This window comes from Hippopotamus amphibius, chromosome 9 (genome assembly GCF_030028045.1).
Source record: "Hippopotamus amphibius kiboko isolate mHipAmp2 chromosome 9, mHipAmp2.hap2, whole genome shotgun sequence".
In the NCBI taxonomy this organism is placed as follows: domain Eukaryota; kingdom Metazoa; phylum Chordata; class Mammalia; order Artiodactyla; family Hippopotamidae; genus Hippopotamus; species Hippopotamus amphibius.
Genome location: NC_080194.1, coordinates 90,893,935 through 90,916,667, shown reverse-complemented (window position 1 = coordinate 90,916,667; position 22,733 = coordinate 90,893,935). Strand labels below are relative to the sequence as shown.

General features: G+C 43.3%; 1 protein-coding gene across 5 annotated transcripts in view; it reads right to left on the bottom strand.

Annotated features, from left to right (window-relative positions):
• The window catches only part of DDX6 (DEAD-box helicase 6), a 31,543-nt gene extending 27,853 nt beyond the window's left edge, over positions 1-3,690 (bottom strand). Inside the window, exon 1 of one of the 5 annotated variants that reach the window (XM_057748624.1) lies at positions 3,507-3,690. The gene's annotated coding sequence lies outside the window, so the exon portion shown is untranslated. Of the gene's footprint in view, positions 1-1,937; positions 2,021-2,355; positions 2,695-2,780; positions 2,875-2,997; positions 3,064-3,506 lie in introns of those variants that run through there. The other 4 variants (XM_057748622.1, XM_057748623.1, XM_057748625.1 and 1 more) reach the window with 4 other exon arrangements.
• Positions 3,691-22,733: the final 19,043 nt, after the last annotated feature.

Sequence of the window (22,733 nt, the reverse complement as noted above, 5' to 3'; positions counted from 1 at the left end):
TTTTGTTTCCCTTTTAAAGAACTTCTTTAGAAGCACTCTCTTCCTTTAAAGAATTAAGAATACAGCTGCATTTAGACCAAATCACTACCCAGGCTAGCAAAGACAAAAAAGATGAACTGCCTCAAAAACCAAACCTGCACCGAGAGGGATCTCAAACATTTTAAATTGTCAGTTCAAAGCAACCCAGATATTATCAAGTAGAAAGATACTGTGATTAAGTTAGCATTAGTTGTCAAATGACAATCTCTTCCCTTCAGTTTCCTCCCTGCTGAATTCTCTGAAGTCCCTGCCACCTCCAAAAGTCAATGATTCATTACACTCAATTGCATTACAACTCAATGAAGTATCGCACAACTTAATTAATATAAATCTACAAATGAACAAGGCAAGACAATTCATTAATCTTTTTTGTTTCCGACAAATGAAAATCCTTTAAGAGTTGAGCTTCTGACTTCACTGTTTTCAGAAAAACATATTTATGCCCTGATGAATTTCAACTACAGAAGTTAAACTTTTTTTAAGCTCTTTATTGGAATACAATTGCTTTACACTGTTGTGCCAGTTTTTGCTGTACAACAAAGTGAATCAGCTGTATTTATATATATATCCCCATATCCCCTCCCACCCTCCCTATCCCAGCCCTCTAAGTCATCACCCAACATCAAGCTAATTTCCCTGTGTTATGCAGCAGCTTCCTACTAGCTAGCTATTTTACATTTGGTAGTGCGTATATACGTCAATGTTATTCTCTCAGTCCCAGCTTCCCCTTTGGGCCCCCCCTCACCCCCACCCCCACAAGTTAAACTTTATAAAGAAAAATACACTTCCTTTTTTCCCTTAAGTTTTTGTCCTTTAAAACAATAACTGAAGCAGCCAAGGGATATAAATATGTCTACACGTCAAAATCTTTTGCTCAAAAAACAGCCAAGAAAACCTTTAGCTACATTAATTAAATCTGAATACTAAAAAACTGCTACGTCTTTAAATATAACACTTTTCAAAGTATATCCCAACCTGAAGTAGCATTTTTTTTAATTACAAAAATCACAAAGAGTTAATTACCTGTTTTTTTTTTTAAAATCTGTGAAAGGCTAAAGATACTAGTAACTTTAATCAAACTTTCCAGGAAACCAGAGTACTAATTTAGTTTTAAAAAATGTAAATTATTCCCCCAATAAAATTATTTTCAAATGAAGTAAACAAAAACTTAATTTAAAAGCCGGGGAGAAAAAGGCCAGAAAATAAAGGCCTACTTTGGTTTGTTCTTTAACTCCTTTACATTTCTTACCAAAAAGGCACTAGCTTATTAATTAGTATTTTTTGCCATACATCAAGGCTTCTCAAGCAACAAGATTAAAAATAAGTACTGTCTTTTTTTTTAATTGAAAATAAAGTTGCTCACAAGCAAATCCTGATTATCACGTACACAAAGCTGTATATTTCGAAGTCTCTCAGAAGCTGAATGACCTCTTAAGCAAAAAGTGGTTAACAGCCACCTAATTTCAGTTCAATGTAGTAAGTGGTTTCCTGTATTGACAGGTTTATATTATGATCAGCGATATCACCTACTTCACACCAGAAGACTTATTTGCAAAGCACTAAGAGGATGAAGAGGGCAACTTCTAAAGATTGATATCGTTAGTGTCCATCACGCATGTAAAACCTCATATCTTCCTAGACTCAAAATGTGACTACGTGATAACTGCTCCCCTCTTAAGCTAAAACCTGGACTGCAGTTTTATGTCTCAGGAAAAGAAATATTCCTCCTACCCCTTCCCAATTTAAAGCTGCAAGTTATATTTCTACATTTTCAAAAATAATAACGAAACAGACTAGTTGGGAAGAACCCCTAGCGGAGTTAATTACAGCACTTCCCAGATTGTAGTTAGCAACTGACAGTTTCACACCCAAAACAGTATCGTCATCTCCAAAAAGACCTTCTGTTTGCAAATGCAGCGCAGTTTCTCCAAGCTTGGTCCGCAAGTTGGAGTGACTGTTTTATTTTGAAGGGGCGAGGGGGCTATGGAAGAGAAAGGGGAGTGAACGGTAAGGGAAAGAACCAAGCCAAGGATCTGAGCCCAGTAATAATATTGTAGGGAAATAATTTCTTGTTTCCTTCCCCTTCACCCCCATCCCCAATCCCCCACACACTTCAAGTGAGCTCCCTGGGCCCATAAACACAAAAGGGTTGGGGCCCTGCAATCGTATCTGCGCAACAACAGCAGGGAACCAGCTCCACGGGTAGGAAACAATAGGGACTCCCCCCAGAAGGCCCCAAAGAGAAACCCTTAAGTCAGAAGACCCCTCCTTTCCTCTAAGAGTCGGGGGCTCCATAATCACCCCCTTGTTACCGACCTGCAAGGCCTTACTTCGTCAAGCAGCCGGCCCTCTTCCAAACCGAGTCCTCCGCTACTGCATATCCCTGCCGCCCCCTATAGGGCCGCCTCATACCCTATAACCTCCACGATCTCCCCAAGTCCTTGCCGCCCCCTATGGTCCCACCTTCCCTCGTCTCCCACAAAGCTCCTCCGAGTTATTCTCCCGCTCCTCCTCGGCCCCCGCCGGGCACGACAGTGCTCTATCCTGCTCCTCCGGGGCGCCCCCGCCCCACAGCTGCCGCCCGCCGCCCGCCTTCCTCCCCAGGGCCCGACCAGGCCTCAGGCCTCCGCCTCAGAGCGCCCCCCACGCAGGCCAGGGGGGCTCCCCGCAACCCCCGCAGTACCGCCGACCTCCAGCCCCCCACCTCACCCCACGCCCCGCGGTTCGGGCCCGAGTCCTACCACCGAGGCCACTCCCGCTCAGCACCCTCGGTCCTTTATTGTTGACTCGAAGCTCCCAAAATGGCGGCGGCTCCTTCCTCCTCGGAAACCTCCGCCCGCCCCCACCCGGCCCCTAGCTTCGGCCTCCTCCCGCCCCCGCCCCGCCCCCGCCCCGCTCCGGGGGCCGCTGGGCCGGCCTGCCCGCGCTCGCCCGCTCCCCCGGGCCGCCCAGCCCTACCTCCGCCGCTGCCCGCTCTCAAGGAGCCGCCGAAGCCGCCGCCCGGGCCGAGCTAACTCGGCTCCCCCGCCCCCTCCCTCGCCCGCCGTCCCTCCCTCCCGCAAGCTCGCCGCATGGCGGCCGCCGCGGCTCCTCCTCCGCGCAAAATGGCGAGGGCCCAGCTGCAGCCGCTAAGCCCGTCGCGGCGCCTCGGCCTCTCCTGCTTCGCGGCAGGAGAAATCCGGGCTAAGGAACCTCCCTGAGGAGAAAATGGAGGGCAGTGCCTTCCCACCAACCGGGGACCCGCCGGGGCCCAAGTGGAGGGGAAGTTGAAGGGGAAATACGGGTTCCTTTATGAAGAGAAAGGAGGGCTGCTTTTCCCACAGCTGAGGACACATAATCGGGGAATGGTGGCTGGGAAGAGCCCTCCACCCCCCCGCCAAAGTGGAAGTCGGGGGTTTGGGACCCGAGGAGGATCTGCTTATTCCTGACCAAGGACTGGGTAGCGACTCGGGGACGGGAGAGCTGACCTGACATTTCCCGCGGGCCAGGGAGGCTGCTGCAGGACCAAAGGGGCTGCGTCCGAGCCCCTCCGGGGGGCGCCTCCATCCAGGAACGCGTGGAAGCAGTGGTCTGGAGGCGCCAGCACGCGCCCAGGTGTGGGGACCGGAAGGGGGGTCGGCCGGGACGGGTGCAGCCGGGAGAACCCCGGGGAGCGCGCCGGGCGGAGGACAGGGGGCGCTGTGCGCGGGCGGGCGGGGGCGGAGGAGGCTGGAGGGAGGTGGGGCGGGGGTGGGGTGCTGGGTAGCGGGGGTGCGACCCGGGCCGGAACCCGGAAAGCGAGCCTCGGGGAGGGAAGTGGGAGACTGGGGCAGCGATCCTTCTCTCCTGGCCCCAAAGGGCAGTCCTCAAAAAGAGGGAACCAGGGGGGCCGAGCCTTCCTCGAAAAAGGAAACGCTGCTAAGGAGTCAGTTATAATGGGAGTAGGAGTTCTGTACGGAAATGGGGAACCAGAAGACCGAGGGTGATTCTTTCTCCAGCCTGACCCTCATCAGAAAGATATTTGTGTTCCCATAAATACTTTTCATAGCCTAATGTCTCCGTTTATCCTTAACAAATAACAGGAATGCAGTCTTGTTCCAAGTAAAACAAAAATCGGACGCTAGAAAGTTAGCTAGGTCAAAGGAAAATAAAAACCTGGGTCTCACCCACTTCAGAGACAATATACAGGGCAATGACCGGACCATATGTTCACAACAGAACTCCGACCCACAATCTCTGCTGCAACCAACACGGGAAGCCAAACCACAGCCCCTGCAGTGCAGCTTAAAACCAGCAGGACTGGGTCACTGACTGCCAGCTTTCGAATTTTTGCCCCTGTTTCCAACTCAGGGCCAATCAGAGAAAGCCAAATATGTCCCTCCCCCCCCACACACCCAAACCAATCACGTAACATGCCCTGCTTCTAGTCAGCCCGCCTCCAGCTTCCCCGAGTTAACGTCCAATCAGAGCGTACCTTGAAGCCTCCTCCACACCCCCTCCTTTTTTTTTTTTTTTCAAAACTGCAGGCCTGTAAGTCTCTCCCAAACTCAGTGAAGGTGGCTGGCTCCCTTCCTGTAGGAAGCTTTGAGTAAATACCCTGCTCTCATTTGGTGGTCTTTATTTCCAAACAGCCAAAGGAAAGGTGGTAGAGAAGTGTGAAAAGGCTGTTCTTGAGATTTAAAAAAAGGTTCCTATAACAGTTTTTTTTTTTTTTTAATTATAGATTTGTAGCATTTGGTCTCCTACCCAGCTTTTTAAAAACCTACTCATCTAAGGGAATAACCGGCATCTTGTGCCCATCCTGGTGAGAGAATGGTTAAGTGGTTCTTTAATAAAATATTGAGGTATGAGCTCCACTGTCTTTCCATGTAGCAGGGAATGTGAAGGGGAGGAGGGCACGAAGTGAGTGGGAGGGAGAGGAGCCTAGGGATTTAAAATAGGCCTGCTGGGGTCTCTTTCCCTAGACCACTCAAAAAATGAGACCAGCCAAAGGAAGGGAGTTTGTGCTCACAAACTGTTACCTTCAAAAGGGGCCTGGTTGAAGTCATGACCAAAAGTGAGGAGGCAACCAAAAGTAGAATGTAAAATAGCTGCCTGTTCTCACCTAGGAATCCTGCCAGGGCTAACACCTTTAGAGATTCTGAAGAATGGGTTTTCGCAGTGGGGGAGGGGGGAGGTTTAATAAGTTTATTTTTATTTTTGGCTGCGTTGGGTCTTTGTTGCTGCTGGTAGGCTTTCTCTAGGTGGGGGGGTGGGGGCGGCTACGCTTCGTTCTGGTGCATGGGCTTCTCAGTGTGGTGGCTTTTCTTGCGGAGCACAGGCTCTAAACACATGGGCTTCAGTAGCTGTGGCACACAGGCTTAGTTGCTCCTTGGCATGTGGGATCTTGCCGGACCAGGGATGGAACCCATGTGCCCTGCGCTGGCAGGTGCATTCTTAACCACCACACCACCTGGGAAGTCCTGCATAATGTATTTATGTTAGATGTCCTTCCACCTGAGTTATTTATGTCAGCCTTGTCAGTTTTCTGGTGAGAATTATGGATGGTATAAAATTAAACTATGAGGGCTTCCCTGGTGGTGCAGAGGTTAAGAATGCACCTGCCAGTGCAGGGGACATGGGTTCCATCCCTGGTCCTGGAAGATCCCACATGCCGAGGAGCAACTAAGCCTGTGTGCCACAACTACTGAAGCCCACGCACCTAGAGCCTGTGCTCTGCATCAAGAGAAGCCACAGCACTGAGAAGCCTGCGCACTACAACAGAGTAGCCCCCTCTTGCCACAACTAGAGAAAGCCCAGGTGCAGCAACGAAGACCCAGCACAGCCATAAATAAATAAATAAATAAATTCATTAAAAATAAATTAAAAAAATTAAACTATGAAACCTTGGGTCTTTTCTTTTGTTGGTTCAATTTTAGTGGTTGATAGATCCAATTTAACTATCTCAATACCTTTTTTTCTCCCTAGTTCAAACAGATTAACAAGAATGATAGAAAATATGACACTTTAGAAAGAGATGAATTATTTGATAATACACACAGTATCCTTACATTTATAAAATGTATATTTAAAAATATTACATAAATCCAACCCTTTGGCCTTATTGAGTATAATGGTTTGGGTGATCTGTGGTAAATATGGTTTCTGCAGGGCATGCTATCCCAGTGAGGTCACCTAATTGTAGTAAAGTGTTTCCCAAATGTACTGGTCATTTTCATTTTGTTTTTAGTCACTCTCACTTCTCCCACGCTAATTTTTTTTGAACTATGAAGCTGTTAGCTAAAGTGTTAGGCCTGGATTCTTGGCTGGCTCCTAGAGATTCTGTCTGTAGGAAAGATATCTTAAAAAAGAAGAAGATTCACAAATAGAATTGAGGTTTTCAGTATCTGTTTAAAACACAACAGGATTTGTGTGTGTGTGTGTGTGTGTGTGTGTGTGTGTGTGTGTGTGTGTGAATGAGATGCAACTAAAAAATACTACTTGGAGGCTTCCTAGGTGGCGCAGTGGTTAAGAATCCGCCTGCCAATGCAGAGGTCACGGGTTCGATCCTAGCTCCAGGAAGATCCCACATGCCGTGGAGCAACTAAGCCCGTGTGCCAAAAAAAAAAAAAAAAAATACTACTTGGAATTTGATCACAATAATGGGTCCTCCCAGCAAATATTGTTTGCCAGCCTCACATCCTATACTTCGTTATTTACCTAAAAATAACTAGAAGAAAAAAAAAATCACAGGTTAATTTACACTTGTTTTCAATTTCAATTTATAATATTTAGAATCTAGAATTTCAAATAATTTGAACCTGGAATATATACATCTGTGATACTATCTTAAAAACCCAAATGTTTTCAACAGGCTAAAATGGATTTCACACTTTTGAATTTATATAAGTTTTTTTTAAAGGAAACATAATAGTTTTTTAAAAAAACTCAAACTGCAAGCAAATGTGTTCATTACCTAGAAGGAAAAAGGTTCGCCCACACTATATCCTCAAGAAAACGATTATATCACACCTGGCTAAGCTTTCTAGTACATCATTTCCCCTTCTTCACAATTTGCAGTATGATGTTCTGATTTTCCATAAGAAAGTTCAACAGATAAGGTTCTTTTCCAAATATGCTCGAGAAACATCTGTTAATTACTAACCAAGACTAAAGGCTAATGAGCCCAAGGAGCCAAGTACCATTTTCTTTGGACTTCAGAGCAGGTAAATCTGCCTCTTCAGTTTATACACCTGAAGAAAATCAAGCAGTGTCAGCCTACTGAGGGCTTAGCAAAGATCCTCAGAGAGGTGCGAGTACTACACTGAAGTTAATGCATACTAAGCAGATGCCTTTAATCACTGAGAGACCACACCGGGCACATTTTGTTGGAATAAATGTTCCACTTCCAGAGTAAACTCAAGTTGAAAAGTAGGAAAGCAATGTTATAAACAAGGGGGGATGTGAGTAGGTTAAACGCATTTTCCCCAAACTACCAGGTTTGGTTTGCAGAATTTATATTCCCTTTGACAGATAACACATCCCCTTTCCAAGGGTACCACAACCAGCTAGCTCAGCTCACCAGGTGTCTTTTGGCCTCATCAGGTCCCAGCATTATTTATGTTCTTGTCACCACTCAGAGAATCCTAGCTATTCGTTTTGCCTCTTTAGTAACTGTGCATCAGCAATTTTAATTTTCATTTAATTTGAAAACAATGTGTGGCTCGGAAGACACTGAAATCTGGAAACTAGTTCTTTAGGTATAAATTTAATTTGGTCTACTCAGATGAAGAAAACTAACACCACCCTCATCTATGATGCCTTGGTGCTCTTGGGTGCTTTCCGAGCAAGGTCAGGGGCAGTTGCTAACCGGTGAGGTTGATGGGTGTCCCTGGCAATCCTCTGAAATTGTCGTGGTGTTGGTATGTGCATGGTGCCACCTTTATACCCAGGACCTTGTAACAACATTATATTTCTGAATAACCTTCTCTGCAAGGGTAGCAACAATCATGACAAAGTGCCCAGCCTTGATTTCCTGCCACTAGTTAATTTGCAAGCCTTCTGTCGATCCTTGAAAATAGAACTGTGACGTTAGCTACGAGCCCTGGGAAGATAGCTTAGAGCTGAGGAATGGCAGTCTGCAGTCCTGAGTGTCATGGGTGGGTTAAGTCCCATCTGTGGCTACCAGGACAAGACAGGGAACAAAGGAAGAAAAAAGTATTTCAGTGCCGAGTTCTCCTCAGTGAACTTCCTAGTTCTTTATCTGCTTGATGAATTTTAAGGTTACTCCTTATCATGTCAGCCACCTCCTAAATAACCCTTTAGTGTCTCCCAGTTCCTTTTTACCACATGGAGTCTAGATTCCGTTGACAGATTGGGCCTGTCAATGTGCCTATCCAATCTGATTTCCCACTCTCCCTCCAATACTTTTGTTGCTCTGGTCTCCTCAGGACCCATTCCCTCACCTTCCATTGTTTCCCTCAGAAACCCTCTCGTCTCCTTTCCTCAGGGCCAATCTCAAGCCCATTCAAACCCCGCAGATTCCCACAGGCTCCTATCTGCCCTCCTTCTTATTCCCTTGTTCCTGCCCAACCAGAGCTCAGGTTCTAGAGTCAGTCAGGTCTGGGTTCACGTCCCAGTTCTGCCACTTATTAACTGCATAAACTTGGGAAATTTCCGTAACTTCTGAGCTTCGGTTTCCCCATTTCTAAAATGGGGATAATAGGACCTAGAGCTATATGAGAGTAAATGAGATTTTGTATAAATCAGTTCATTTTTGTAGTTGATGGCACTCAAAAAAAATCGTGTGGTGTTGCTATTATTATTTTATCGACTTTTATCTGAACCTCTACTTTTTCTGTCAGATTAGACAGTCTATTGTTGGCCAATTCCATTATTTTCTCCCAGCCTCTATCACCTCTTACTTCTTCAGCTTAGTGTCTTACCAACCTCAGTAAACAAGAGCCATGCTCTAATTTCACAGCTTCTGCTCCAGGAATGTTGGTGCTGGAGAGAGCGCTGTAACCAGGCTGATTGGCTCAATGACAAATTCCTGCTCCCACACCTCAGCTGAGCCCTTTCTGAGGCCCTCGAGCCTCTTTCTGGTGGTTCTCATTCAGGGCTGGTCATTAGCGTCAACACAGGCACTTTTGAAAACACCAGTGCCTGGGCGCCATCCCAGAGGAATTAAATCAGAATCATTTTTTGTTTTAAGGCTCCCAGGAAGAGCTTAATATGCAGCCAAGGGTGAGAACCACTGTTGGACAAATTGTTTCCCACAGCCACATTCCCAGTCTTTTCTTCTCTCTGGAAGCCGACCTTCAAATCAAAGATGTTCCACAGAAGCTTCACTAACTTTCCACCTCCGTCGACAGACTTCTGTTGATCCTGTCTTGGAGTATAAAGTATCACACCTCCTATGTAAGACTATATTCACCTTTATATATCTATCCCTTTATAAATAAAACATGCCATTGGTAACCCCCTTTCCCTTACATTTTTAATATCTCCCTCTCTACTGGTTCTTCCCCTTAATCTCAACCTAGATTCCTGCCCAACTTTTTCTCGATTCTAAACAACAAATAAAAACAATGTTCCCTCACTCCCATTACCTGCTGAGTGAGAGAAGAGGGAGGAGTTAGCATTTACTGAGGGCATCCTAGGGACTGGCACTGTGCTAGGTGACATTCAGTTGCAAAATACTACCTGCTCTGGCTCTGGGGTATCAATTCCATCTCTACTTCTCCATTATTACTTCCACCGTCCCAATCCAGGAGATTTTTCTCTTGCCTGGACTATTTCAATAGCTGCCTGGAATGCCTGCTTCAACCTCTTACCCTTTCTAACCCACCCTATACACTAGTGCCAGAGTAATTTTTCCAGTCGTATCACTGTTCTGTTCAAGACTCTTTAATGATTCTCTGTTCCTACAGAATAAAATTGAAATCCCCTCATCTCTCTTCATACTAAGTAAGAGGCCCCTAGAAGACTGCAAGGTTGGGCCTTCTGACCTTCAGGTCACTGCTGAGATGACTATTCTTGTGGGAATTTTTTTTTTTTTTTTTTTTGGTCTTTCAATTTCTTGATTCTTCTCATCATTGAAGTTTCAGCTTAAATGTTACTGCCTCTGAAATGCCATTCCACTGACCATGCTTTTTTTCTTTTTTTCTTTTTTGGACGTGCCATGCAACTTGTGGGATTTTAGTTCTTGGGATTGGGATTGAACCTGGCCCTCGGCAGAGAAAGTACAGAGTCCTAACCACTGAACCATCAGGGAATTCCCCTGACTGTGCCTTCTAAAGTAGTCCCCTTCCCCCCTCATTCTTTACCCCATTAAGCTACCTGAAATTATCTTGTTTACATGTTTATTGCCTGTGCCCTCCCAAGCAGCAAGCCCAACATCCATTTCTAGCCCTGGTTTCGTTGATTCAGCCCAATTGCTCTTTTGTGATTGCCACCCCTTCAAGCTCTTTCCTTGCCCAGATGATACAACCTGGATTGTTCAGAGCAGTCTGGGTTTAATGCCTGGGTTGTTCCATGGTAATTATTAATAGTGCTGCTGTGTATTCTCAAAAGCATCCCAATTTGGACGATAAATTATATAATCACTGTTATTTAGAACCCTGTATCATAGCCATTTGTACACGTCTTATTTCTAAGCTCACTGAGGACAGGAACAAAGTCATGTTCCTGTTTCTTTCATCAATAACACCTAGTATTTTGTATAAATATAGTAAAGCTCAGGAAGCATTTGTTGAATAAGACTGGATGATACGTTAAAATGAGATCATGTATGTGAAGAGTCTAGCATGATATCTAACACATTGTAAGTGTGTTAGGTTAAAAAAAAGTTCAATAAATGTTACTTTTCTTTGCCCAAGTTGACTCCAAATGTCATGTCTCCCAAGCTCATGGTTTATAGACTGTGCCACACCATTTAGTACCCAAGTACACACTAGCTAGTTTGCTTTCATTGAGTTTTTTGCGATCTTATTTCCTCTACTAGATTGGAAGCTGTTTGAAGGCAAGTATCATGTCTCACAATTCTCCATTCCACTTGGCAAAACTAGTTCATGTTTATAAATTGGTTGGTAACTGAGATGCTCGACACATTAGCTGGTAATTTGTAGAGTGAAATGACGACAATGGTAGGCAGTATCAAGTTAGGTGCCCACAGTCTGGCACCAGGGTCAAAGATCCCCTTCGCTGTTTGTAGACGCACGCCTCTGTGTTCTTCCAGCCAGCAAAAGGAGGAGCTTCAGATATCTCCATCCTAACAATTTCAGTGACATTTTCAGGATACAGGTTCAAAAGATCAAGCAATGGTTATGCAAAAGCATAGTGTCTTTTGGAAGTAGGAGAAGAATGGAAACTATGCATAGTCTTGAGATCTGACTTTGGAATAATAAGACCTGGGCTTGAATTCCTAAGCTATCTAACCTCCCTAAACCTGTTTTCTCAACTGTAAAATCAGGATGATGCCTCTGCCTCTGGGGGGATTATGAGAAGAGTAAATGAGAAATACATGTAAAATGCTTAGCATAGGGCCTAACTCGTTGCAAGCCTCAATAAACAATAGCTTTTTTTTTTTTTAATTTTTTTTTTTTAACAATAGCTATTTTTATAGTGGGTGATCTAGGCAGCTAAAAGTTTCGATGCTAAAGGTGGGGTAGCTAAAAATGTAATTGCTATCAAATTTTTAGTTAAATCTTGTTTCTAATGTCAATGACAAGCTGTAATTCTTTACTTGTTCATTCACTCAACCACTTCAGATTGGGGGAGGAAGAATTGGATGAAGGCAGTCAAAAGGTACAAACTTCCACTCAGAAGATAAGTGAGATTAGGGATGTCGTGTGCAACATGATACATGTACGTAACACAGCTGTACAGTATATATGAAAGCTGTTAGAGTAAATCCTAAGAGTTCTCATCACAAGAAAAACATTTTTTTCTATTTCTTTAATTTTATACCTATATGAGATGATGTATGTTCACTAAACTCATTGTGACAATCATTTCACAATGTGTGCAAGTTAAATTATTATTCTGTATACCTTAAACTTATGCAGTGCTGTATGTCAGTTATAAATAAAACTGGAAGGAAAAAATAAAGTGTACAATTAAAAAAATGTTGAGTGAATAATAGAGTAATAAGTAATGTGGGGGGGATGAAGACATTTTTGGAGATATGCTCTGAATGATATCTCGGGATGAACATAAAATGCCCTGTGACTAAGGTCAGGGCACCATGCTGGTTGCTGAAAGTACAAATCCAGCTACTTCACCTCTGGAGAACATAACCGAGAATATATAACATTCCTTCAAGTCTTCTAACCTATTACTGACTCACAGCAGATGACTGCTTCCTACTTCGTGGAAAAAATCAAGGTCACAGAAATTCAATCTTTCTCAGTTTTCCTTCTCCACCTGTAGACTCATCACAGAACCTGGCCTTACCTCCTTGCCTGACATCTCTTTCCTCCAGTACCCCAGGCAGAGTGAAGCACTCCCACCTCGGTGCCACCATTGTGCAAATTTCTATTACTGTGCAGATCCCTTGGTATCAGAGTTAATTTGGTCATAGGTTTGCCTTTCACAGTGACTGGATCTATCTATGCCTTATTCTTCTTTGTATGTCCAATATCTAACATAAGGCCTGGCATTTGGTAGGTGATCAGTAAGTGAAAGGGCTCTTGAGCAAACTGCACATTCCCTTCAGTCTCCTTTTCAAAAAAATCCTTCCGAAAGATTTGCATACCATCTCAATTTCTACTTCCTCATTCTAGTTCTTTCCCTTATCTCTCTTTTTTTTCCACAAATTTATTTATTTATTTTATTGGCTGTGTTGGATCTTCGTTGCTGCACACGGGCTTTCTCTAGTTGCGGCGAGCGGGGGCTGCTCTTCCTTGTGGTGCGTGGGCTTCTCATTGCGGTGGCCTCTCTTGTTGCAGAGCATAGGCTCCAGGCGCATGGGCTTCAGTAGTTGTGGCACATGGGCTCAATAGTTGTGGCGCACGGGCTTAGTTGCTCCGTGGCATGTGATATCTTCCTGGGGCAGGGATCGAACCCGTGTCCCCTGCATTGGCAGGCGGATTCTTACCCACTGTGCCACCTAGGAAGTCCTCCCTCGTCTCTTATATCTGATCCATCACCAAGTCCTATGGGTTCAACCTCTAAAATACTTCCTGAATCTGTCCACTCCTTATTACCTCATTGCCTCCAATCTCAACCAGACAGAATTGTCTTTACTGCTTACTGCTGTTGTATCCTAACTTGGGCTCCCTATTTACTCCTTGTCTTACCCCAATCTATTTTCCACACAGCCTTAGTGACATTTTTTCATGTAAATGAGAGCATCAGTACCTTGCGTCGTCAATAGCTTCCCAATATGCTGAGAATATGCTCCCAATTCCCTGCTCTGGTCTGCAAGGACCTACATGATCCGAGTCCTACCTGCTGCTCCTACTTCAGCTCTTGCTACTCTCCTAGTTGCTCATTCTACTCCAGGCACAGTGGCCCTTGGAAGTTCTTAGATCAGCTAAACTCTTTCCCACCTGAAGACCTACTGTTTCTTCTAACTAAAGCACTCCTCCCCTCTCCTTACACAGGCGGCTTCTTGTTATTTTTCAAGCAAATGTCAGTCCTCAAAGACCCTCCCACACACATATACACACTGTCCCTATCACAGGACCTTATTTATTTTCTTCATAATTCTTATCATAGCTCTAATTATTTTATTTCTTCATGATGACTTGTTTGTTGTTTGTCTTCCTTGTTAGAATATAGGAGAGCAGGGACAATGTATATTGTGTTCCCCATTTTATCCCAAGTGCCTAGTACAATCCCTACAGCAAAGAATTTACCAAACATTTACAAGTAAATACATACATGAATGAGTGCCCTCACTGTTTTTAAGTGCAAACTGTCTAGCTCTTCTGATTCCTTCCTTTTAACTTGCAAATAGGTATAAGACTCTCCAGACTAAAGACAGACTAAAGACTAAAGACATACCTTAGACTTTCTCTTCCCCTTGCAGCTGCAGCCCTGGTTGCTTCTTCTTTTACTTTACCAAAGAGTAGATTGTCTGTCTAGACCTCATCAACTCCCACTCTACAAAACAGCTCTCACTAGTACCATGAATGACCTCTTTATTTGTAAATCCATGGACATATGCTCCAGTTCTCAGCCTACTTGACCTTCCCATAGCCACACTTCCTCAATTTGGTTCTGCCGAACACTAGACCCTTGAGTTGCTATTGTGAAAAAGTGTGTTCACGTTCCTCTTATTAGACACTTTTGTAGTACCCTGTGCTTCCACTCTGTAGCATTTAGTGCAATTGTACTTAATTTGTTTAATTAGTTAATATCTGACTTTTCTGAGAAATGCATGTTCTTGAGGGCAGGAGCTCTTATCTGTTTTGTTACTGAATAGCCCCATAATTCCAGCACGTAAAAGATGTTTAATATTTATTGAACTGAACGAATGAATGAATATATTTCCCTCTGGGAAAGTCACAATATGAATATATTAAATATAAAATACTACAACAGAAGAAATTTGTTCAGGTTTGGTTAGCGCAAGATTTTCTAAACTTGATCGCCGGTAGTTCTCTTTGTTTTCTTACTCTCCCAGTAGAATACTGCCAAACATCCTGGGGGAGTTTATAAAACACACATGGGAACACGTTACTCTCCAATGTTAGATATTGTTGAGTACCCACTATTTCTCCATATCTTCCTTCCTTGTCTCCTAGGACTCCACGTTTCCTGGTTCTTTCTTTCTTTGAAGATGATCTTACCCATCATTAGGTCACCAAGCATTTAGTATGTTGATAACCACCAATTGAATAACCTCCAGGCTTGTGTCCTCATCTAGTGACTAGGTACATCTATTCCGGCTGCCTCTCTAGCCTTTCATTCTGACTGTGTCCCAAGCCCCCATGCTCCCTGCCCTTCTTGTATTAGTGTATCTTGGTTAATGGTATCACCAGCCATCTAAGCCAGAAACCTAGAGGTCTTAACCTTCATTCTTTACCCCTCTGAATTAAATTGATCAAATTTATTTCAGAGATACTGTTTACAACTTAGCTTATCACTGCCATTATCTTGATGTACACATTTATCATCTATTGCCTGCATTATCGCAACAGTCTTCAAGTCTGCTTTTAGAACTGGCTTCTTTTTTTAAATAATAATTTAAAAAAATTTTAATATGTATCTATCTATCTATCTATCTATCTATCTATTTATTTTTTGGCTGCATTGGGTCTTCATTGCTGCACGCACGGGCTTTCTCTAGTTGCAGAGAGCAGGGGTGGGGCTACTCTTCCCTGCGGTGCGTGGGCTTCTTGTTGTGGCTGCTTCTCTTGTTGCGGAGCACGCGGACTTGCAGGCTCTAGAGCGCAGGCTCAATAGTTGTGGCTCACGGGCTTAGTTGCTCCTTGGCTTGTGGCATCTGCCTGGAGCAGGGATCAAACCCGTGTCCCCTGCATTGGCAGGCGAATTCTTAGCCGCTGTGCCACAGGGAAGTCCCAGAACTGGCTTCTTGAAACAGCTTTTTCCAAATCACTCCCCAGCTTGAAGATCCTGCTGGTTCCACCTTGCCATAGGGTAAAATCCAAGCTTCGTACATTGGCAAACAAGGTGCCTTCTCCCAACCTCTCCAAGCTTAGCTCCCACTTCCCCATATTCCCTTTCCCTCCTTCCTCAATGCTTCCCCTGTACAGAAATTCTGTTCAGCTTAATAAACATTAGCTGTACATCCACTGTGTGCCAGGTATGACATCTGATGCTTGGGGGAGCAAATATGAATGAAAATAGATAGACAACCTCAAGGAATTTACACTCTAATAGCAGCAAAGATAGACACATTAACAAAATAATATAATGATGCCTTCTATAATAAAAACATGTATCAAGCTTTAAAATAAGAAAATATGTACTAAGCCTAAGAGGAGTACTGAGGAAAAGGTAATTAATTCCGCAAGGGGGTAGGGATGCAGTGTTTAAGGGAAGATTTCAAGGTGAACTTCAGAGCAAGACCTTGAAGGTTGAGTGGGAATTGATCAAGTGGACCACGGATTGAAGAGCACTACTGACAGAGTCAACAGCAGGTTGACTAGGATGGGGAGTGGGGTCCCACAAGTAGCTTAAGTGTGTAGGTGTATGTTGGGAAAATAAGTGGCAATAGCTGAGGCTGGAGAGCCCATCAGAAATCACTTTATAAACAGCCTGTGTCAAGCATTGAAGGTTACATGTTATCCCATAGATTTTGAAGATGAGGGTGATTTTATGGGACTTTAGGAATATTACTCTCTAGGAAATCCCTGGGGGTCCAGTGGTTAGGACTCTGTGCTCTCACTGCCGAGGGCCCAGGTTCAATCCCTGGTTGGGGAACTAAGATCCCACAAGTCACATGGTGTGGCCCAAAAAAAAAAAAAAAAAAAAAAAAAGAATATTACTCTGACAGCTGAATAGAGATGGATCTTTAAGGAGCCAAGGAGATCATTTAAGAGGTTCCTTATCATCTCTCACTTAGACTACTGAAAATACCTCCTAACCAATCTCCTTGGTCCTTATAAACCATTTTCTACTTGCACAAGGGTTGAAGAAGAAAGACAGATTTGGGTGATCAATAGTAAGTTAAATGACAGGACGTGGGAATAGATTGGATGTGGGTAAGAAAGGTAAAGGAGGTGGAAAGAATGATGTTTAGGCCTGCAGACTTGGGAGGTTGGAAGCAACAGCCGCTGTCAAAGAGAACCTAAGAGGAAGATTAGATTCATGGTGGGGATGGTAAGTGATACTTTCAGAGATGGCTAAGCTGAGTACAGAGTTTGGGATGCCTCTTGGGCATTGTCTTAAGGGCTGCTATAACAAAATACCCATAGTCTGAGTGGCTCATAAACAACAGAAATTTATTTATTACAGTCTGGAGACTGAAAGTCTGAGATCAGGGTGCCAACATGGTCAAGTTCTGGTGAGACCCTCTTCCAGGCTGCAGAGAGTTGATTTCTCATTGTACCCTCACATGGTAGGAAAGAAAGCTAGCTAGCTCCCTGGCATCTTCTTATAAGGGCACTAATCCCATTCATGAGGACTCCAACCTCATGACTTAATTACCTCCCATAGGCCCTACCTCCAAATACGATCGCATTGAGAGTAGAATTTCAATATATGGATTTTGGAGGGAAGCAAGCATTCAGTGTATTGTAAGCATCTACCTGGAGATATGGAACTGAAGGTCAGGGAAGAGGTCAGAAGTGGAAAAAGGAAAAATGTCTTCTTCATAGAGAGTTAAAACAACAGGACTGAGCGTGATGTCCAGGAAAAGTAGGTGGGACTGAGGCAGGAGGACAAAAGATAAACTCAAGGAAGAGTACATAGAGGGAGTCAGGCAGAGGAAGAGGATGTGGCAAAGAAGTCTGAGAAGGAGGAACAGGCCGAGGATAACAAGGAGAAAGTGGGGATCCAGCAGCCAAAGGGAAAGGGAACTTCAAGGAAGAAGTAGTGCCAAGTGTCACAAGAGTTCAGCAAGGTGAGGCCTGAAAAGAACCCTTGGATATGACAATTACAATGTCATTGATAACCTAGGCCAGAGCATATTCAGTAGAGTACTGGGCAGAATATAGATTTCAGTGGAATAATACTAATGTTTGTTGTCTGCAGGCATGTGGTAAGTGTTTTCTATGAATGATCTAATTTATTTATTTATTCACTTATTTATTTATTTAATTGAAATGTGGTTGATTTACTATGTTGTGCCAATCTCTGCTGTACAGAAAAGTGACTCAGTTATACACATATAGACACTTGAATGATCTAATTTAATGCTCACGGCAGCCTTCCAAAGTGAGGCAGGCACAGTTAGCTCTTTTTACAGGCAAGGAAATTGATGCTTAAAGAGATCAAGCTCTTTGGGTTACTAATAGCAAGAGTCAGTTTGGACATAAACCCAAGTTATCTGACAATGAAATCCATTCTCCTAATCACTATTCTTTACCCTATCTTTCAAATAAATGGAAGGTGAGGAAGTGGAGACATACTCTAGGGTGATTCTGAGAAGGGAAAACAGGGTTGACAATTATTTTAAAAGCTAGAGCATGTTTATGTGCTCAGAGTGGTATGTATAAAAAAAAATTAGAGCACTAAATACTGATAAGGAAGTGACTTCTCTGTATTCCCTGTAGGGGATGTATGGTATCACAGCACATCATTTAGTATCTGGCTTTTCAGTATGTGTTGAACAAATGAATCAACAGATGACAGCGAGCAGGATGGTTTGAAAGTAGAGGGGTTTTCAGAGAAGGTGGAAGGACCATGGTGCAGAGTTGCCAGATAAAACACAAGACACACAGTTAAAAATTAGAATCTGAGATAAACAGAGAATAAATTTTTAATATATGTTTCAAATATTGCATTGAGACATAGACGAAAAAATAATTTCTTGTTTACCTGAAATTCAAATTTAACTGGGCTTCCTGAATTTTTATTTGTTAAATCTGACAACCCAGCCTGGCAGAAACTATGGGATGCCCTGAGAATACTGCCAGCCTCCAGTCTGTGTGTACAACAAAACATGAAAGAGTGAATAGACTTCTCGCAAGGGGACTGTAGGAGAGCAAGTGCCTGGGGCAGGCTAGGACTCAGTCCAGGAAGATGTGGATGGTGTTTTCCTGAACTAGAATAAAGAAGTAGCAAGCTAAATGGTTGGGAGCACAGGTTTCAGGATCAGGCAGACTTGTATTTGAATCCTGGATCAGTTGCTTAATAGCTATATGATTTGGGCCATGTTGCTTTATTTTTCTGAGACAATTTCCTCACATAGAAAATGTGTATTGTAATAATAATATCTACATCCAGAGTTACTGTGAGGACAAAAAGGAGATCGTGTGTGTATGTATATGTATATATATATATGTTATATAAATATTTATATATAGCTTATCCCAGGGCCTGACCTATCTTAAGCTACTTAATAAATGTATTTATTAGTTCAGAAACATTTATTGAGGGTCTCCTATGTGTGAAATACTGAGACACATTCTGGAAGTAGAGCAATAAAGCAATAAATGGGTAATTATAATATTGTGTGATAAGAGCTATTACAGAGGAAATAGACAGAGTTCCCTGTGAGAGCCAGCAGGAGGGGCAAATAATTGTCAGGGCTTCCCAAAGGAGATTATGTCTAAATCGAGACTGATGTGTGAGTCAGAATTACCCAGATGAATGGGAAGGGGAGAATGAGAATAGCACACAAAAAGCCCTGAGGCAAGATGCAGTTTGGCAAATTTGGAGTAAAAGTAGTTAAGGTGCTAGAAAACAGAGTTATGGGGAAAGATGAAGCTGGAGAGAGGTGAGCGAGGCCAGACCATGAAGGTCTTGTAGGTCAGATAAAGAGTTCTTAGTTTACCCTATGGCAGTGGAATATCATTAAAGCAGAGGATCAAAAGCTCAAACATCTTCAGGGGAAGGCAGGTGGCCTAAAGAAATGTCCTAGAGGAAGTGATGGGGCCTGCAAAGACTACCAGAGTACACACTCACCTGAAAGCATTCCAATTTGAATTTTAAAACCATGACCCTGGGAAAGTGCCACAATCACATTTGTATTTTAGAAAAAGAAATTATATGTATGGAATGCAGCTAGACTACAGGCAGGAAGATCAGAAGATAATCCAGCTGAGAAATGAAGGTTTGAGTGAGAATCAAATGTGCAGGGAGAGAAGTGGCAGGTTCTAGAGATACTTAGGAGGAAGAATCAATAGGCCTTGGGGATAAATCTGATGTGTGGCTAAGGGATGATGAAATGAAATTTATATTTTATGGCATGACAAGAAAAATTTAAACATAAAATTTTTCTTTGCCTGTTTAAGCCTCCTCTCTCCCCTATAGTCTGTATTGTACATCTGCATTAACCAGACCTCCTTAGAAGATAACATTCCTTCTTGATCTCATCAAGGGTCACAAGTCCTTAGGAGATAGCCTTCCTTCTTAGTTAAATCTTGTAAGGAGCCACGATGACCCATGATCTGGATTGTGTACTATCAATAACACATCATTTGGGACTTTCCTGGTGGCACGGTGGTTAAAAATCCGCCTGCCAATGCAGGGGACATGGGTTCGAGCCCTGCTCCAGGAAGATCCCACATGCCACGAAGAAACTAAGCCCGTGGGCCACAACTACTGAGCCTGCATGTCGCAGCTACTGAAGCCCTCGTGCCTAGAGCCCATGCTCCGTAGCACGAGAAGCTACCACAATGAGAAGCCCGCACACCACAATGAGGAGTAGCCCCTGCTCTTCACAACTAGAGAAAGCCCGTGCAGCAATAAAGACCCAATGTAGCCACAAACAAGTAAATAAATAAATAAAACTTGCTTAAAAAAAAAAAACCTCATTTAATGTAGTGCCCTCTGTCTCAAAAACTTACATAACTGTACTTTGACCTTTAACAGGCTGAACCATTCTCAGAGCTTTCTGAGAGGCTGTTCCCAAGTTATAATCCTCAATCTGACTTGAATAAAATTTTCCATTTCTTTCTTAGATTGACTAATTTTTCATCAACAGGTAGAAGTTCAGATTTATTACTGTTATCGTTATTATTGCAATGAGGATTCTGTAGGACACAGTGAAAGAGATGGCAAAGAGGTCAATTGTAAGAAGAGCCAAGTGAAAAGAAACACAAAGAAGTAAAAGGATGAGACTAAAAGAATATGGAATTCAAAAGAACTGTATTTGGGCTTTTGACCCTCAATACCGAATCATGAAGGCAAATTAAAAGCCTGAAATTTCAAATTGGAGTTCCAGAAAGAGATGCCAGATTAAACACACATTTAATTCCACTTCCTTTCAAAACTCCACTAAAGTGACAGAAAAGAGACTTTTAAAAAACACTTCTTAAGAACAAAGAGGACAGGAGAGCAGATGAATGGCAACCGAGTTAGCAGAGCTAGGAAACTGGCATCCTAAACTGACAGAGAAAGCCAAGAAGCAACTAGATTTTCACCACAGAACTTCCGAAGGCTCACAAACTGATGACACAGGTACCTCTGGAAGTTGTGGTAAGAAGGGACTATAAACAGGAGACTGGTTGAAAGTCTGGTTAAAATGCTGTTAGACATCCAGACCCCCTCACTGACTCCAAGCAGCTGGGCAGCTGCTCCTCCCTCTTCCCTCATTCCAACAGAAAACTGGAGATCTAGTTTTTGGAGCAAGTAAAAGAGACAAGACCTAAAGATACAGCTTTGGGGGACTTTCCTGGTGATCCAGTGGCTGAGACTCTGTGCTCCCAATGCAGGGGGCCCAGGTTTGATCCCTGGTCAGGGAACTAGATCCCACATGTCGCAACTAAAGATTCTGCATGCCCCAACGAGACCTGCTGCAACTGAGACCTGGTGCAGCCAAAAAAAAAAAAAAAAAAAAAGATATAGCCTTTGGATGTTCCTCAATGAAATAGCCCTGCAAGATCAGTAAAGTACCCAAACAATAAGAAAACACCTCCCTCCGCCCCCTCCACCAGACAACCAAGAATCACTAGGTATCTGAAAATGTCCTCTTCAATGAAGAAAACACCAAAACGAACAGAAAAAAATCTGCTTAAAGAAAGCAGATTAGGTAGACACCTACTTTCTGTCTTCCTCTTTTCCATTCCTCTTGACTAAAGCCATTAGGTCAGTATGAGCAAGTAGATATCTATGAGGGGTTAGAGGGGTATTAGAGCAGGGTAAGCAGGACTTCTGTGGGGTGGGGGTCAAGGGTGGTGACACTAGCAGCCAAGTGTGGGGTGTCAGAGTCTAAGCAGAGTGACAAGGAATCCACACAGGTGTTGAGCCCAAGTGGGGTAAAGAGAATATTTGCAAAGGGAGTGGGAGTGGCAGCAGCAGCAGCCTACCAGGGTATTAGAGCCAAGATGAGTCAAAGAAGCCATCAAGAATTGAGGAGTGGGTGGCAATAGCCCCAAGTTGTCAGATTCGGGGCAGGGCAAGGAGGGTGTCTGTCCAGGGGAGGCAGAGGCAGCCATACAGCTCGGGAGATCAGCGCCTGAGCAGAGTAAGGAGTCATGTCCACAGCCCATGTGATATGTTGGAGCCCAAGTAGAGGGAAGACAACATCTGTGTGGGGTGGGGGCTGTATATGACAGTGGCCCAAAACAGGTTATGGATATCTAAGCAGAATAAGGAGAATGACTCAGGTCCAGGGGAGGTGAGTGTCTGCAAGTGCGGTTTTGGATACACATATTCTCTAGCTTTATCTACTGAGAGAGAGCTTGGAAACAGCATTACTCCAATGGCAATGAATACCTCTACTGCCCAAATCTTAGTCTCTAAATACCATCCTTCACTAAAAGAAACTGGGGACGCTTGGAGAAAAAATTGATTCCATGGCTGAGATAGGGAAAATACAAGATAAACCTGGACCATCTTTCTGTGTCAGAAATAAAGAGGTGCTTAAAGAATGATGGAAACATATCAAAAGAATGTAGAAGGGGCTTCATGAGGACTCTCATTAACAAAATTTGAGCATCAAAATATATAATGATATTCAAAAGCTATAATCCACTGAATAAAATAGGAATGTGTATGTCCATACTGACAAAAAAAATGAATAAATAAGTGAATGGACAGAGAGAAAATTTTTCCTTACTGAAGAATAACTAGTAAATTAATGAATAATAAATTGGAAAATCGCCATTTGGCAACCATCATAGTAAATATTCATTCAGCCAAAAAAACTAATGAGT